Genomic DNA, 19,721 nt, shown 5'->3' on the forward strand with positions numbered 1-19,721 from the left:
GTCAGTGCTCAGTGGCAGGTCGCCTCAGGGAAATACAATATACTAAATGAACAACATGATGTCACACGTTCCGATTTTTTACATGCCCCCAAAATGTCAGTTGTCTGGATGGCCGCCCCAGATCACTTACTGGTGGAGGTGGCCCGGACTGCTGCAGCCACAGATAGCTTTCAGGGATTGGCCTCAGTATAATCAAGTTTGTGAATTAGTGTCTGAGTAGCTGAATGATCCTTTTATAAAGCTACAGATGATATAGGCAGCATTGTGGTGCAGTGATCAGCATTGCTTCCTTAAAGTAATGAGTTAAATTCCCAACCAGTGCCCAATATGTGTGGAGTTTATGTGGGGTTTCCCCGGGTGCTCTGGTTTCCTCCCACACTCCAAAAACATTCTGGTAGGTTAGATGGATTCTAAAAATATTAACTGAGTGTCATAGCTGATGACTTTTTGGCTGACCCCTTTGGGAGGGGACAGCCAGGTTGGCAATTCGGGCGGGGAAGGGGGGGGGGGGTGGCGCAGTCAAGTAGACTCTGTGCGGGTTGCATGACGGCATGCTCGTGTCATCACAGCTCCATCCCATTATACGATGCCACGATTATTGGCATTGTAAAGCACGGGGTAGAGAATGATAATGCATTTCGGTGCGAATCTTGTCTTTAAGCCACCGATTTCACTCAGGAAGTGGGCGACCATGGGGAAACTTGCCCACTTTTCTCAGGATCCGGGAGATTCTGGAGTCTCCCAGACAACCGGGAGCGTAGGCAAGTATGCTTAGGGTGTGCGGTGGGGAATTTAGAATGTAAGCTCCACTAGAGCAGAGTGAAGTGTATGAAGAATCCAGTAAAATCTGTAAAGTGTTGCATGAAATGGTGGTGCTACTGTTTATAAATAAAGGATTATAATGATAATTGACATGTCACATTTATTGAGGCTTTCTGTTGGTTTCTTTAAGTTCAATGAGAATTAATTTTTTTACTACAGTTTTTATTGTATAACGTTTTCCTACAATATGGTGACAAACTGCTTGTGTTATAGAATCACCAGAGATTATTTTATAAGATGGCACAGAATTCGCAGTGATGTATGTAGGATACAGGCAGAGCCGTAACTAGACTTTTTGGTGCCCTATGCCAGAAAGCATTGGCGCCCCCCCGCCTCATTTCTTAAATAGGGACATAAGATAGTGCATCTGAAAAAGGGCCATTGCCTCATGGGGAAGGGCCAGTGAAGAGATGGGGAGGCCAGGAGATGCTGGGGATAAAAGAAGAGGAAGCTACAAGTGAGAATGATAATAAACAGGAAAATTGACAGGCCCTAACAGCGCCCCCTGCCCCACACCACCCTAATTACAGCTCTGTATACAGGTATGACATACAGGGAGACATCTTGAGCAGAGTAAAGAGTGCAATGATGCAATAAATGACCATTGCGTAATTACAAGAAAATATAGTTAGCAGAATAAATGACTACATGCAATTTTGACCAAATCGTATGGAAAACAGAAGAATTTGGCATAAAACGTGACAGGACATGCAAGAGAACAGAGAGTGGACAAACATGAGATAATTGTGGTAGATGCCACTTCTATCAGTGGAGGCCTGGTCCCTGTGGGTACCAGGGTGGTGTGGAGAGCCAAGACTTTGCAGAGGTTTATGAGGTGTAAGAGCCAAGGTAGCGTGGGGCTGTATTGACCAGGGACCAAGCTGATGCATTTTCCTAAATGGAATAGAGATCTAGTTGAAACAGAGTCTCGATGTAGATGCCTAGGTGTTGAACAAGCCCTGTCAGGACCAAAGTGATGTGGGTGGAGGGCAATGCAGGGGCTAAGGTGGTGTGGGGTCCTAGATGGAGCAGGGACCTTTCTAAGTTCCAGATGAAGTAGAGGTCTGCCATCTGGAGACATAGGCTGATCATGGTACATGATGGTGCAGAGGAACAGAAGGGCTGGGATGCCATACTAGTCTGGTATGTTGAGTGGAGCGGAGGTCCACTTAGCAGAGGGTAAAAAAATGGCATTCCAATGCTATAGCATCACCCTGAGGAAGTCCTAGAGGACAAAACGCGTTGGGACTACTGACCTTACCTCCCTACAGTGTGGACTGCTGCTACCTGTCTAACATCAAAGATAAGCACTTTTTATTAATTTTATTGTTTATGTGTCCATATGTCCTTTCTGTTCTGCATAAAATAAAAGCCTGAAAAAGTACTGAAGCAGTTGCTCTATACTTTGATTTGAAGCCCGCCATCTGATGTGCATGGTTAACAACTACTAATGGAACACTACAGAAGCATCTAGGAAACAGTTTACTATATGCTTACAAACAACCATTTTCCGGTACGCAGCTATTTTTTCCATTATCACGATCATCTGTGAAAAAAGTACTACACTATATTGCCATTCCTTCTTATGGGCTTTTTCTAAGCCCTCTCTAAGGTTTTCAAGCTGACGAACTACTGTTCCTACAACCCTGCCGTGGCACTCTATTTCATGACACCGTGATTTCACTTATCCTAAAAAGAAACACATTTTGGACATCAAATAAGCAGTTATAATTCTTTATATTTTGTAGGCACATTCTTTGTTTGAGCACTGGAGCCACTTGCATGAATTACTACACTATTAGGCGCATGTCTCTACCCTCTTTTCTACAGCTATCTCCAACCCGTCTGCTAAACGGATATCCAAAGTCACCGCGGCCGCCTTTAATTCAAGGATTAGTGACTTTTTGAATTGCACCTATATCCACTGGTTATTTATTTATCTAAGTTTAAAAGGTTATTTTCGAGGGTTTTTTGGATTTGTGCGCAGTACTTACACATACAAACTCTTCATATATATATATATGTATATATATATATATATATATTTATATATATATCATTTTACATGTTTATCTTAATTTATAAAAGTAATTCTTTCAAATGCTACCGTATGCAATAAAAGTACTGTTTCTAATGAATGTAACATGCTTTAGATGATAAGGCCACCAAAAAAAAATACATTTCAGTCACCACCCGCTCTGCCCGGCTATCAGCACTATGGTGTATCCGGGGCAGCGTTGATGTGGGCAAGATTCCCCGCATAAGACCCCAGTACTCATGGTTGTGGAGGGTGGACCTGCTGTCTAAAAGTATTTTTTTTTCTCCAATATAACCACTAGATCCTACACCCAGCAGCTATTTTGTGGCCTAAATAAATACTTATGAGAACACAGCGCTGGGTTCACTTGAAACTGTGATTTACCAGATGGAATCTGTTACCCATATAACTGTTGTAAATGCCAGTAACATTTTTAAGACTCCATAAACAAACATTCCTTTTTTTGTTTGCAAGACTTAATGATCCTTTATGAAAGTCAGCGAGACAGCAATACTTCATATGTGTTTGGTTAAAGAATGTTATGAATATGATATGACGCAGGGTATAATTTATTTTCTGTGAGCCACTCTCATTTGCTCTGATGCCAGAACAGCCAAGTCAGCATGGGATATTGTTTGTGAAGTCAAAAGAATTACTTAAACATACATCATATATTTGAAGTGCACAACACTTATTGTAAGGGGTCTATTTACTAAAGTGCGGGTTTTTAGAAGTTGATATGTTGTTGCCCATAACAACCAATCAGATTCTACTTAACATTTATCTAGTACCTTCTAGAAGATAATAGCTAGAATCTGATTGGTTGCTATGGGTAACATCTCCACTTCTAAAACCCTGCATTTCAGTAAATAAACGTGAATATTATGTAGGCATTTAAAGGAACACTCATGAAAATAGTGTATAAATCACATGTGTGTTTAGAAATATACTGCCTGCGTTGAGTGTGTTCTGCTCTACTAAATTAGGCAAAGACAAGGATTACAATTTCTATTTTCAACATAATATTTACTAGAATTATGTATTTTGTGCTGAAAACATCAAACTATTGTTGTTTAAGCTGGAAGTTATTTTTTTGCAATAACTTTAGTAATGGAATTTGCTCTCTGCACAGTGACCATCATTTCCGGCTGAAGAAACTGCTGGTCTGTATACTATACCACATTCCCCAGCATGTGAGATACTGTAAGTGCCCTTGGCATGCACTTAAATCATTGGCAGGCAGTCTAAGCAGAGTGCTTATTGAGAAAAGTAACATAGATAGGTATTATTTATATTAGCTAAAACAACTGTTTGTTATAAACATTTTAATTTAGATACATTTAGTTAAAGGGGCAGATTCAATTAACTGTAAGGTTTTCCAGGCAGAATGAGCTAGCTTGTTTGTATCCAATGGAGCTTACTTGCCAATTCTCCCTAATTGTCAGGGAGACATCTTGAAATAGTAACAATCTACCTGACTCCCTGAAGAGTCTTGGGGGTAAATTTACTAAAGTGAGAGTTTTTAGAAGTGGAGATGTTGCACATAGCGACCAATCAGAATCTACTTAACATTTAACAAGCACCTTCTAGAAGATAATAGCTAGAATCTGTTTGGTTGCTATGGGAAACATCTCCACCTCTAAAAACCGTCACTGTAGTAAATTTACCCGGATTCAATATAATTTACCGCCGGCCGGCCCGACAGCGGCATCCTGGCAGCAGTGAAAATCCCGATCGTCGAGAGGTAAGTATTGGCTAACCTATTCTCCCCCCTAACCCTCCCTTAGGGGTGCCTAACCCTAACCTCCCCGCAAGTGCCTAACCCTAATCCCCCCTCTAAGTGCCTAAACCTAACACCCCATTCCCCGCTGCCTAAACCTAAGTGCCCAGGGGGGGGGGTGCCTAATCCTAACCTCCCCCGGGGGTGCCTAACCCTAACCCTCCCTTCCCCTAGCCTAACCCTAAACTCCCTGGGGGTGCCTAGCCCTAAGTCCCCCCGGGAACCCTAAACCTAACCCTCCCCCCCCACGGCTGTCTGCACCCGGTGCCCAGCTTACCTTCGATTGGTAAGCCGGGTTTCAGGCTCTCGGTGTAGATAAAATGACAGGCGTCGGGATTTCGACGCCTGTCATTTAGCCCTTGCTGGGATTAGACAGTCGGGAAGCCAACGGTCGGGATTCTGTCCATCGGCTTCCCGACTGCTTCCCAATTTACCCCTAGCAATCTCCCTGACTACCTGATTGCACCTTACCTCCATTATGTAGTTGTTATATACTTGTTAAAATTAGATATCAGAGCATACTTGCCTACTGTCCTGGGAGTTGCGGGAGGCTCCGGATTTTTTGGGTAACCACTCGCACTCTCGAAAAAGTAGGCAGATCTCCCGCATCCTGCCCACTTCCTAGTGAAGTGGTCAGATGGGGAGATTTTCCAAGAAAATTGCGGGTCCGTACAGAGGGGAAGGGGCTAAATGAATCACGTCATTTTGCCCCTCCCCCATCTCACAGACCTACGAATCACGTGTTTTTCCTGTGAAGTGGACGGGGCCTAATGACGTCTATAATCTGGTCCCGCCCCCGAAGCAGAGAGCAGCAGCTCCTCTCCGGCTGCTCCTTAAAGGATTCTACAGAAGTTGGTAAGTATGTATCAGAGATATACATTCAAATCATCAGTGCCATTTCCCTGCATTGGTTATAAGGCATAATGATCCCTATGACTACATGTAGTGTTCCTCTTACACAAAACATGAGCAAGTCCTGAAATTATCAGTGTGTTTTCATCAGCAAGTATATCTTAGTAACTGCTTTGGGGCTCATTTACATTGAATGCAAGGCAATATTATGACACGCCTCTCAGATGTAACAGGTGCTGCGTTCACAATCTCCCTGAAATGCTCTTTCGAAAGTAGGCAAGTATGCAATGGAGCTGCACAGCATGCCTGGTAACCATGGAACCTTACGATTAATTGACTCTGGGCCTAATTCAGAGTACTGAACTCCGATGTTCACGTACATCTCCAATGGCCTGATTGACAGGCTGCAGGCATTCTGAGGTGGAGCCGGGGGCCGTTTCCCAAAATGGAGGCATGTCGCCTCTATTCTGTGGGAGTGCCGAAGACTGTGAATTAGTCTTCCGACACAGATTTACTGGGCTCGGCAGCGGAGATGAGGTGGCCATTCTGAGTTGGCTTAGGTTCACTGAGATGGCCGATGCTGCGAGCAATGGTTGTGATGTAGATCCGATGATGTGTCTTAAGGCCCCCATACACGGTGCGATATAGCAGCCGATCTGATGGATTGGTACGATATCGCTGCTATATCGTACCGTTTGTGGGCATGATATTGTCCTGTGCGCACTCCCATGGGGTCATACATCGCACCTCCAGATCTTACAGGAATGCTGACAAATGCTAACCATTGTGCCACTGCGTTGCCCTACATAATTTAGGTTAATGGCCTGTTGCACTTTAAACATTATGCAATGACTATTGATTCACTCAGCACTTTTATCTGCCTATATTATATATTATTATTATCTTTCATTTATATGGCGCAACAAGGGTTCCGCAGCACCTTACAAAGTACATATACAAAGTACAGAAACAGTACAGAAACAGTACATAAACAGTTGAACAAAACAAGAAAACAGTGACATACAGTACAAGACATTGCAGGACAAGTACATGGTATATAAACATTTGGAGTACAGAGTAGATAACGATGTAAGTGAAGGAAGGAAAAACACATGAGGGAAGAGGGCCCTGCTCATTAGAGCTTACTTTATAAAGGGGAGGGGCAGACAGATAGGGGTGACACAGATGGGGTAGACAATGAGCATGGGACAGAGGGTTAGGATGACAGATGGGTGGATTCCTATTTTCACAGAAAAAAGGGATTTGCCCTCCAGCACATTGTAGCAAAATCAAAAATGCTTAAATCCTACATGATAATAGAGATTCAGAGGTATTAGTTACATACATATGCAAATATATGAATAAGTGCCAGGCCAATCGTCAAGGCTCCTCTATACTGGCGTCCCTAACATTAAGGGGTTCACGTCCAAGAAGCAAGGCACCGCAACAAATTCCAGCCAAGGACCATCCCCAGGGCACCACACGAAAAGGGGAAAAAAGGTGATAGTGAAGTGTAAAGGATAGATGTGTAAGAATAAATCAATAAGTGTTAATGAAATGTGAAAGAATTAAAATGACATAAATAATATACAAACAATTAGAGAAGTGATAAAAATATTCTTTGTGAATTAAGTGGTGATGCCATGAGAAAGGTCCAGCCAGAACAACCCCGGGGGCCCCACTCCCAAACGCTCACCCCAAAATAATTATTGCTACATAATAGTAGCACCCACTCTGGGTCATATAATTACAAATTGGTGTACTGCATGATAACAGCACATGTATGAGCTGAGAGCTAACTTACCTTGGAGGTACCCCAAAAAACCTCCACATGGCACTATAAGGATCAGCACCTCCTCCTAATGCTGACTCCCTTCATGCCTCTCCAAACTGCAAACAAAAAATATGGTAGTTGCTCAGATCAGCTTAATGACATACTACAGGTGCTTGTAAAGGGCGGGGTTTACACTGAACACAGAAAAAAGGGATTTGCCCTCCAGCACACTGCAGCAAAATCAAAAATACTTAAATCTTAAATGATAATAGAGATTCAGAGGTATTAATTACATACATTTGCAAATATATGAATAAGCGCCAGGCCAATCGTCAAGGCTCCTCTATACTGGCGTCCCTAGCATTAAGGGGTTCACGTCCGAGAAGCAAGGCACCGCAACAAATTCCAGCCAAGGACCATCCCCAGGGCATCACACAAAAAGGGGAAAAAGGTGATAGTAAAGTTTAAAGGATAGATGTGTAAGGATAAATCAATAAGTGTTAATGAAATGTGAAAGAATTAAAATTACATAAATAATATACAAACAATTAGAGAAGTGATAAAAATATTCTAAAAATAAAAAGGCCACCTTAAAAGAATAGCGACAGCATTATAAGTTAAAAACCATGTTAAAGTTAATCAGAAATTAAAAATAATGGTGTAAACTGTAACAGGTAACATGACTGTGAGAGCTTGTCGCATCCAGAAGTTTGTTGAGTGCGACTGGGATGCAGCATGAGACTGCCCCCAAACCCAGTCTAAGGGGAGGGGGGGTTGAATTGAAGGTGGAGTGGCCGCATTCCTGAGCTGCAGTGCTTGAGAAATTGTTCCATTTTGATTTACAAAGTAGTTCAAAGTCCAAATCCAGTTCAATCTCTGGTTATAACTCCATGCTTCAGATAACATGCTTAAGATGCAGGCTATAGTGTGCAGGTCAAGCCTATAAATAGCTATATTTATTATCACTTTTGATGACCCAAATAACTCAGTATGTTTGCGCCTTTCATATTCAGCAGCCCCTTTTTTCCTGCTATCTATATAAATGCTCACTGGTGCTCAGTTGCCACAGAGACCTCTGCACAGAATTATTGGTGCTTATAATAAGTTATTAGTCAGGTGCAAAAGGTCAGAAAACAGAGCTTAGGGACAGAGCACAGCTCAGGGCTGTCAGAGTTCACATAGAGTCAAAGGTTATGACTGAGTCAGTACACAGAGTAATGACAGAATGCAGAGCACCCAGGCAAGAGCATGGTAACCTACAATGAGCAATGTATACATCTGAGTACAACTCTTTATATGCAGAATGTGTCTATTAGTGTGTATAGGAATTATGTTCCAGAGCACTATGGTGAACTCCCGAGCCCAGCTATTCATGCTCAGTCTAAATGCCCCAAACTAATGGCATGATGGGTGGTATGCCTCTTAACCAGGGAACAAATAAAACTCTTACAATGACCTTGATGATGCCTCTAGGACCCCTAACATTTGGTGGTATGCAGTGGTGTAACCAGTGGTATGGGGGCCCCATAGCAAAATTTCCTCGGGGGCCCCATAGGTATACCTATACAGTGCCCTTGTAGTTGTGCTCATTATGCAATATCCCCTGTAGTTGTGCCCCTTATGCAGTGCCCATTATACAATGCCCCCTGTAGTTGTGCCCATTATGCAGTACCCCCTGTAGTTGTGCCCATTATGCAATGCCCCCTGTAGTTGTGCCCATTATGCAATGCCCCTTATGTTGTACCCCCAGTAATGCCCCTAATGCAGTGCCCCCAGTAATGCCCCTAGTAGTGTCCCTTATGCTGTGCCCTCAGTAATGCCCCTAGTATTGCCACTTATGCTGTGGCCCCCCTCCCCCGTGCAGTACTTACCTCTGTTCATGCTCCAGTCCACACCACTAGCTCCCCAAGTAGACACTGCAGATGCAGGCTCCTCTCATCATGGGTGACGAGGGTGACATCGTGACGTCACCCGCACACTGCATCACTGGGAACGCTGGCCTCTGAAGCGATCAGAGGTGTCTTTAGTCTCTGATCGCTTCAGAGAGACCAGCGTTCCCATTTGCACCATCAACTTGGCCGGCCGTGCTATAGAGGGTGCAGGGGGATGCTTGCTGGGCTGGAGGGCCCCCTAAGCTGCTGGACCCCACAGCAAGTACACACCCTGCACCCTCTCTAGTTACGCAACTGGTGGTATGGTAAATTTTACTGCCTCACAGCACTGAGGCCTTAGGTTCAATTACCACCGCGGCCACAACTGTGGAGTTTGTATGTTCTCCCCGTGCTTCTGTGGGTTTACTCCAGGTACCCTGGTTTTCTCCCACAATCTGAAAACATACTGGAATGGTTCATTGGCTTATAACAAAAAAGCACCTTAGTGTGTATGTGTGTACATGTGGTAGGGAATATACTGTAGATTGCAAGCTCCACTAGGGCAGGACTGATGTAAATAGCAGGACATGTATATAAATAGCTGTTAAGAAATGCTAATAAATGATTAAAATAAATAAATAGTATTTGTATAGTCATTCAACATGAATATCATTGGTTGGGACTCAGGACCTTTCCGCAGGGCCACACAATTTTCTGAGCATTAAAAACTTAAAAAAACTATCTACAATCTTATGTGTTCTCAAGTTCCTTTATGGGATCATATGATCATACAGAAATGATGCTGTGTTGACAGTTTCTGTAGTCTCATAGGGTAATATGTATTTGGGACTAATTTATATGAAGACGAGTGAAGTTTGTTTTTCTTGGTTGATAACCAGTCTCTGACCCAAATCATGTATTAGCCTGTGATTTGCAAACACCAACACAATTTCAGCAAAATAACCATTAGATTAAAACCAGCAATAATTTAAAAGACAAAACGAACTTGCATTTGCCTTTTGAATTATTGCTGCTTTAAATCTAACGGCTAAATTGCTAAAATCGCACCGGTGCTTGCAACTTACAGGCTATTACATTTGGGCCTCAGACTCCTTTTTCAGATCTGTGAGCTCTCAGACCATGTTTCTCAGCAAAGTATTTTTGCTTGGAAATTGCACAGTGAAATGCAGATAATACTTCTTCCCAAATTTCTTTCAGATGGGAAATTGTAGATTCTGGTTCTGGAAGAAAGGAAACTGTGTGACAGGAAGCAATCTGGAATAACTACTGTGAAAATCGCTCTTATTGGGGCTACTGGGCCCAATTCTGTGGAAGAGTTATGTAACAGTAACGTGGCTTGTTGTAATGTCACACTCACAAACCCTTTTGTGCAGACCAATAACCTAGGCTGCTTGTGAATTCCACAGATGGCAGCCCTATTTGTCCTTAGAGTTACATATACTCACCAGTAACCAAGGACTCCTGAACAGTATTTTTAGCGCTAAGTGTCAGACTACAGAGAACAAGGAAAACTATGGCCCTGATTCAGAGCCGGATGCAAGTGGCTGCTCGTTCGCTCCGAGCGATGTTTGCCCAACTGCGCATGCGTACGGATCGTTATACGCATGCGCGAACCACTCAGTGCGGCCGAAATTCATGTGCTCGCAAAATAGCGAATGCCTGATAATTTGAGTGACAGAATGAGGCGTATGTGGGTGGTAACAGGGGAAGGTGCTTGAAAACGGGGAGTGGAGATCCGATCGCAGGCGTGCTTAAAGGTCAAAACGAGCGTTTTATGGGTGTGCATATTTAAAACAGCAGCGTCATTGACCACGTCACTGGGTTATCTTATAGCCAGAACTGCTCGCAAAATTGAGGTAGCAAAAACCAACCACATGAATAGCGAGCAGTTCATACCCTGGTCGATGTACTCGATTAATCTAATAAATAGCGGACATGACGTAGGATGCGAGCGGCCAGGGGGCGTATTTTTCCAAAAAACTAACGCAAGTTTTGTTCGCTCGTTCAGACCTAGAGGCGTGAACAGACCGCAAACAGCGAACGGTTCATTTGAATAGCCAGCCCTTGTTTTAGAACGAACGACTGCAAATAGCGAGTGGCTCTGAATGAGGGCCAATGTCTAAACATCGAGGGTTGGAAACTAAGGGGCCTATTCATCATCGTAGGCCGTATGGCCTCCGATGATTAGTATTGCTCTCGCTGCGAAGGATACTTAAGTATCCAACTCGCAGCGGGGGGAAACTTGACATCGGAGCAATTCATCATTTCTCCGGTACAGGGACAGCTGCTCCGAAAAGCAGCTGTCCGCTCGGTTAGTATCGCAGCTACAGATGTATCTGAGTTACTTACCTCCTCCCAGTCGGCACAGCTCCAGTCCCAAATTACCTCCTAGTGATCTTAATATGTGATCTTCATTCTTAGCACTGCCAGCCAAGACTGCTTGTCTTACGTCTTACATGTGTCCTTGTTGACAGGTAAATACTTGCCATCACTATTTTAAAAAACACAGTCAAGGTCTGTCTATGCGTAATAGGAGAAAGCTAGGAATTGTTCCAATATAAATGTTTTCAAAGCACAAGCCACAGCTATGTTGCATTTTTTTTCATCAAAAGGGATATTCTGGGGGAAAGGGGGAGGATGGCGAGATATATCTAGTTTTTTTTTTTTCCTAAGTTGTCTTTAGAATGATTTGTTGTACTATCCTAATTTTCTTTTGTACAGCAATGATTCCATATGTGAATAGAACCTATTGGTTCCTCTCTTTACTGTTTGGATGATGTTATACACCATTTGCACCATTGTACAACTATTTGTGATCATTGCTTTCCTTTTTTATGAACATTTGTATTATTGTTCATTGCAATGTCTGTAAGGAATGGGATTGAAATGCCGGCGGCTGTTTAGCTGTCGGTTCAAATCCCGACAGCAGATGGCCGACAGAGGAGATCCCGACAGAGGTAAGTATGTTCCTTATCCCTAACCCTCTCCCCCCCTGACCCTTACCCTCCCTTAGGGGTGCCTATCCCTAACCTCCCCCTAGTGCCTAACCCTAACCTCCCCCCAGGGGTGCCTAAACCGAACCCACCCTCTCCGCACCCTAAATCTAACCCTCCCGGGGGGGTACCTACCCCTAAACTCCCCCCCTAGTGCCTAACCCTAACCCCCCCTTCCCCTAGCCTAACCCTCCCGGGGAGGTGCCTAACCCAAAGTCCCCCTGGGGGTCCTTAAACCTAACCCCCTCATCCCCGGGCTAAGTGTAATACTTACCCCGTCAGCAATGATCGGGATGGCGGGGGTCGGGGTTCCGGCGTCGGGATTAACATAGGCGTCGGTATTTCGACACCTATGTGAAAGCCCTTGCCCGGATTACACTGTCGGTATTGAGACCGGTGGCCATGCGGCCGCCGGTCTCATAACTATATACCATCTGTAAATGTGACACTTGACACTTCAATCAAAAAAATGAATCCCTTTTACAACAAGCTTTTAAGGAAGTTCTGGAGTTAGAGAGACCAATTCTTCTTCGAACAAATAATAGCACTAGATCTTTTCCTGCCTCCAGAAAAGCACCATGGATAAAGAATTTGATAGAAGTACTGCCTGACTTTCACATTCAACAGCTGCTCAGGAGAGATTCACAATATTATCAATAGGAAATGTGCTTACATATGACTAAAAAGAATATACCACTTTTGGTCTGAAAACGAAACATTCAATAAAAATTTCATTAATTGCGACTCCAAATATGTGATCTATGTTTTATGGCGTTGTTGTGGTCTAGACTATGTGGGTCCCACCACCAGACTACTTAAGATAAGGTTTATGGAGCACCGTTGCAAAGTTATTAACAATCAAGTGTGTTTCTCCAGTTATTTGGACAGATCACATAATGGTGATCTGAGTACTTTACCCACCTGTGGTGTTGACACCATCTCCCTAACTTCAAGGGGGGGGGGGTTGATGCAGAATCTTGTGCTGCCATGAGGTCTATTGGATGTTTAGGCTGAATTCTTTGCATACTGGTGGCCTGAATGAATCTGTAGAACTCAACACAGTAACATAAGAGGTAGGTAGGCTCCCCTTTATCCTACTTACAACACTTGTGACCACCTGACTTCTCATTTCAACTGTCAAGTTTATTCAGCTAAGGATCTTTTTATTATTCACATGTACTGATATAGTATCACCTAGCCCATGTGTATCATTTTGATCACATATTATTCTATACACGTTTGTTGTTTCTATGCTTCAGGGATCTGAATTATGAGTATCATATAGAAATAGAATTTTTTTTTTCACAACTCCTGTTTATATTGATATTAGCTCTTTCTTTTATTTAATCTATGAAATAACTCTTTACTAATTCAATTTATTGTTTGTTGATATGTGAAGATAGGAATACGACTTTAGCAAAGTTTTATTTCTTCTGTTGTATTTTAGAAATTTAGTCAGTTTAGAATTCTTACCATATTTATTGATTTTATAGCATTGTTCTTTGTAATTGTTTACTATTGTTATTAAACTATTGTATTCTAATATTATCAAGCCGTATTTTGGTTAACCTACTTGAATTAGTGTTGGTATTCTTTTATACTAGGAACTAGATTATAGCTAAAGAGTTATTTGCAGCAAAGGAAGAATTGTAATAATATCACTTCCTAAAGCATCACCCTTAAGTAATTTGGAATACTTTTTTTGCCCTTTTTATCTCCAGTTATCATCCATGGACAAAGAAAGGTGTGTGCTAAGAATGTTCAAATACATCTTAAGACCATCAGGATGTCCTTTCCTAATATTAACCAAGATATGTTTTCCTCCTATAATTTATACATGTTTTGTTATATATTACTGTAACACTTGTATGTTCTATAGCAACTGTTCCATGAGCCCACAAAGGTTGTCTTAAGCACATCTTGCTCCATAAGTACGCTAAGCGGCACTTCTTGCCACTGTAGGTCGGGACTAAGCCTTAAGATAGTTGGCTAACATCCAGTGGAAACATCAGTGGAGGCTCCAGTGAGTCTGAAGCTCTTGATCTAGGGTTGCTATAATGTCCCTTTAATCACGGACATATATAGATTACAAATGTTCTGTGGTTGGCTGACTTCAAGCCTGCATTGATCAGCCACATAACCCGTGGAATTAGACATCAAATTGAAGCGCTCTAAATGCAACTGCAGCTTCAGATGAGAACCAACAAATGATAGAAATCACCAATAATCATAACATCACATTTTACATACAATGGAAGGAAAACACCAAGAACACAGAAGGGAGTTAAAAGCCATGTGGTAATGGTTGATAGAAAATACTGTAATACTCTTAGTGGATGTGGAAAAATATATACATTTTCTGATGAACATTGAATGCCCACCTGAGCACTTGCCAACCATTATACCAGCTGTATGTTTCATCTGTTACAGTAGAGTACCCAACTGGTACTCCTACTGTATGAAATATTACATTTTATGTTTTATTAGGATTTATGTGCATATTTAATACATTATCTCTCTTTTAAACAGAGGAAATGCACTATTATTGACTCTTTCTGAACATACAGTCCTAGACCAGGCGCTGACTAATTATACACATTTAAAATGTATCCTCTCTCATAACATGAATTTTGGTTAACCTACTTGAATTAGTGTTGGTATTCTTTTATACTAGGAACTAGATTATAGCTAAAGAGTTATTTGCAGCAAAGGAAGAATTGTAATAATATCACTTCCTAAAGCATCACCCTTAAGAAATTTGGAATACTTTTTTTGCCCTTTTTGACCAGTGCTCAAATATACAGCAGATGATAACAATTATAGTTCTCAAAGAGTGCAACAAATTAGCATAAAATATAACAATTTATTAATTAAAAAAAAAAGCAAAAAAGATAAATACATAAATATACTAGAACAAGTACAATATGCAAGGAACGGTTTAAAACTTTTGATGCAATATTGAAATTGCTATAGTGATATCAACACATAAAGATCCAGGTGCATCTGTAAATAGTAATACTTGATACAAAGTATATCCAAGGTTGCCAAGGTTGCCAGAGATACTTTTAGCAATGGGATTCGGGAATATAATAAAGATGATAGTGTTCTTGATAGTTTTGCTGGCAACATTTTTTAATATGAAGGTCCCAGAAAGTCAACCACTCTATTGTTGGGGAACAACTTGACCTTGACCTTCCCGCCCGTGCTGCCGCAGCCCCGCTCTTGCTGCTCAGTTGCAATGCCGGTTTGCATGAAGAACACCACAAAGGACAGCTCTCTCACGGCACTCCCCAAATAGAAGCCCATAAGCTTCTATAGGGTAACGCCATCAGGAGAGTACGTTACCCACCGCAACCAAGCCCCCGAGAGTGCATCACATTCCAGCGCTTGGTGCATATGAAAAATGCTGTCAAACCGGCATTTTCGGGGTTTGACTGCATTTCTCCCTTTGCAGCATCCCGCCCACAGTGTGACAAGCATAGCAGGGAAGTAAAGTGGCAATAAGGGTGAGACAAGATGAGTGCAGAGACTTTGTCTTCATTTAAAGGGGAAAATTAACTGAGGGTATATCGGTGAGGGGATGTAGCTCAACCACACCGCACTAGCACTTTTTTTTGCACATTTGCACTTTGCTTATTACACATCATCTTTCATTAACTTAATAACAGTCTGCTCCTGGCGTGCAGGTCATATGTGAATCTGCATGTCCTCACAACTGATCAATTTCCCGATTTATATGCTGATACATGTTTGACTTGTCTCATTTGATGAACTTGTTGATTTCCAGATCTTATTGAATTTAAAAAACTAATAATTCTTTGTTATAGAATATATGTATTTCCTAAGTAACGATTTCAATGAATCATACTCTCTGCTTTTAACTGAATTTTATCTTTTATGGTCAGATGATGTTGCACAACAATAATAAGTGATGAGGAGATAATATGCATATGGAAACTAATCCCATGATGTCAATTTCTGATATTTATCCTGGATATAAGAAGGGACTTATTAAAGTCATTGTCATCAGCTCACTTTTTCCTCCTCTATCCATTTCCTATCAGTGCCAGGACAACTCATTAACTCTCTCATCAGGTGTCCTATACCCAGGGGCGGATTGGGCCACCGGGACGCCGGGCTAGTTCCCGCTGGGCCGGTCCCCTTGGTGGCCGACCAGCCCACCCCTCACCCTTCAATGACTGTCCCCCCTCCGGCCCTCTCTCATCACGCTGCCGCGATCGGAGCTTAGCTCCAATCTGGCAGCTGAACTGCACAGCAGCACAGCCCCCCTCCCGTGGTCTCCTCTTCCCCGGCCGTCCCGCTGCCGCGATCAAGTAGCTGTGCTGTACCGTGTGTGCACAGCTTCTGCACACTGTCACTGACTGACTAGTTGAAAAAAAAAAAAAATGGCCGACGGGGGAGCTGCTGCGCATGCCCAGCCGCAGCAGCTCCTCCCATAAGCCTTTGCGGAGCCCGGGTCCGTCAGTGAACACTGGTGGCCCCGCCTCCAGCCCCTCCGCAGCAGCCCGCCTTCAGCCTCATACACGCCGGGCGCAGACGCTAACTTCACTGTGTGCAGTGTCCCCTCCCTCAGCCCCCATTGCCTGCCGTCGGGCCTCTCTTTTTCTTTGGGCCATCCTGTCTTTTTCCCTGGGGCTGCAGAAGCTGTTCCTGGGATGGAGAGGAGCGGGACATGGACATGGCAGGGGCTTTCCCAACACACTTTGGAGGTCAGCTACAGCATGAGCAACGGCGGAGAGAGAACAACGGCGGTGAGAGAACAACGGCGGTGAGCTGAGAGGACCCTGGAGTGGAGGTAGTTCAGCTTCTTTCACTCCTAACCAGCCCGCTTATTCCCACCACTACTCCCATTCAGCCCCATGCTCCATACTACTACTCCCATCCTGCTCCAAACTACTACACCTATCCTGCCCCCTGTTCCACACTACTACTTCCATCCTGCCCCCTGCTCCACACTACTACTACCATCCTGCTCCACACTACTACTCCCATCCTGCCCTCTGCTCCACACTACTACTCCCATCCTGCCCCCTGCTCCACACTACTACTACCATCCTGCTCCACACTACTACTCCCATCCTGCCCTCTGCTCCACACTACTACTCCCATCCTGGTCCACACTACTACTCCCATCCTGCCCCCTGTTCCCTACTACTACTACCATCCTGCTCCACACTACTACTCCTATCCTGCCCCCTGTTCCACACTACTACTCCCATCCTGCCCTCTGCTCCACACTACTACTCCCATCCTGCTCCACACTACTACTCCTATCCTGCCCCCTGCTCCACACTACTACTACCACCCTGCTCCACACTACTACTCCCATCCTGCCCCCTGTTCCACACTACTACTACCATCCTGCTCCACACTACTACTCCCATCCTGCCCCCTGTTCCACACTACTACACCCATCCTGCCCCCTGTTCTGAACTACTACCAGCCTGCCCCACACTACTACTACTACTACTCCAAGCCTGCACCTGCTCTGCCATTACTACTACTACTCCCATCCTGCTCCACGCTACTACTCCTATCCTGCCCCCTGCTCCACACTACTACTACCATCCTGCTCCACACTACTACTCCCATCCTGCCCCCTGTTCCACACTACTACTACCATCCTGCTCCACACTACTACTCCCATCCTGCCCCCTGTTCCACACTACTACTCCCATCCTGCCCCCTGTTCCACACTACTACACCCATCCTGCCCCCTGTTCTGAACTACTACCAGCCTGCCCCACACTACTATTACTACTCCAAGCCTGCACCTGCTCTGCCATTACTACTACTACTCCCATTCAACCCCCTGCTTCCCACTAATACTACTTCCATCCTGTCCCATGTGTCCCACTTCTATTACTATTCCCATCCTGTCCCATGTGTCCCACTACTTTTACTACTCCCATCCTATTCCCACTACTGCTACTCCCATCCCGACCCCAGCGGTGGCGAAGTTTATGACGTTTGTGCTCCAGGTGCTAGTTCTGGTGGGGACGTACACTGCGCACCCTATTTTTGTTCTTGTGGAGGACAAGGTGTTTGTATTTTTACCTCTGGGGGCCAATGTTTGTTTTCTGTAAGGGCCAATGTATTTGTTTTTTTCTGTGGGAGCTGGTGTGTGTTTTATTTGGTTCTTGTTGAGGCTAATGTGTTATTCATTTTTTCATGCGGGGGCCAATGTGTTTTATTCTTTCCGTAGAGGCTATGTGTTGTTTTTATTTTCTGTCAGGTGTCATTGTGTGTATTTTTTTCATGCAGGGGCCAATGTGTTTTATTCTTTTCCGTGGAGGCTATGTGTTGTTTTTTTCTGTCAGGTGTCATTGTGTGTATTTTTTTTACTGTGGGGGTCAATGTGTTTCTTTGTTTTGTGAGGGCCAATATGTTTTTATTATTTTCCTGTGGGGGCCAATGTGTTTTATTTTTTCCATCTAAGTATGGCCTCCAATGTGAGCAATTCAGCGTCTCTATAGCCAACCCCCTGTAACCACCTAGGTACACCTAACGCATGTCTAATACACTACTTGGTGCATGCATCTGAACCTCCACTGCCACTAAGACACATGTGCATTGTTTTTGATCTGCTCATGTGTCTGAGTGGCAGTGCAGGTTCAGATGCATGCACCATGTAGTGTATTAAAAATGTGTTAGGTGTACCTAGGTGGTTACAGGGGGTTGGCTATAGAGACGCTGAATTGCTCACATTGGAGGCCATACTTAGATGATCTGTGCCTAGCATAGGGCTGCTGAAAGTTCCAAAGGTGCGGCCAGGGCCGCCATCAGGGGGGGCTGCCGGGACTAGAGTCCCGAGCCCGTACAGAAAGGGGGCCCGGCCAGAAGCGGTGTACATAAGCTCCGGGGGCATTTTGAAAGCAGCGCCGGCCATGAGCCAATCGTAGCTCGCGGACTGGCAGCCAATTAGGAGCAGCCACAGTGGCGACTCCTGATTGGCTGCCGGTCCGCGAGTTCCGACTAACTCGCGGGCGGCACCAAATTTAAAATGCCAATGCCTCTCAGTCCCTGGGCCCTGTGCGGGTGAGACTATGAGCGGCAGCCAGTCCGGCAACGGCCAGCCAGCAGGGATAGGCTGGGCCAGGAGGAAAGCAGCCAGAGGAGCAGCCGCAGCAGCGGGGGAGGGAGCAGCAGCAGTGAGGGGAGAACCTATTTGCTACAGCTGCTGTAAAGAGGAAGTGCTCAGACGGCAGGAGAGGCTGCAGGGGATCCCGTTTCCCATCCAGGTACAGAGACTCCTGCTTTCCCACCCTCCCCCTGCTCTCCCACTTGTACCCTCTCTCCCACCCTCCCCCTGCTCTCCCTCTTGTACCCTCTCTCCCACCCTCCTCCTGCTCTCCCACTTGTACCCTCTCTCCCACCCTCCTCCTGCTCTCCCACTTGTACCCTCTCTCCCACCCTCCTCCTGCTCTCCCACTTGTACCCTCTCTCCCACCCTCCTCCTGCTCTCCCACTTGTACCCTCTCTCCCACCCTCCTCCTGCTCTCCCACTTGTACCCTCTCTCCCACCCTCCCCTGCTCTCCCACTTGTACC

The sequence above is a fragment of the Taudactylus pleione genome, unplaced genomic scaffold (genome assembly GCF_031769625.1).
Source record: "Taudactylus pleione unplaced genomic scaffold, aTauple2 ptg000535l, whole genome shotgun sequence".
NCBI lineage: Eukaryota > Metazoa > Chordata > Amphibia > Anura > Myobatrachidae > Taudactylus > Taudactylus pleione.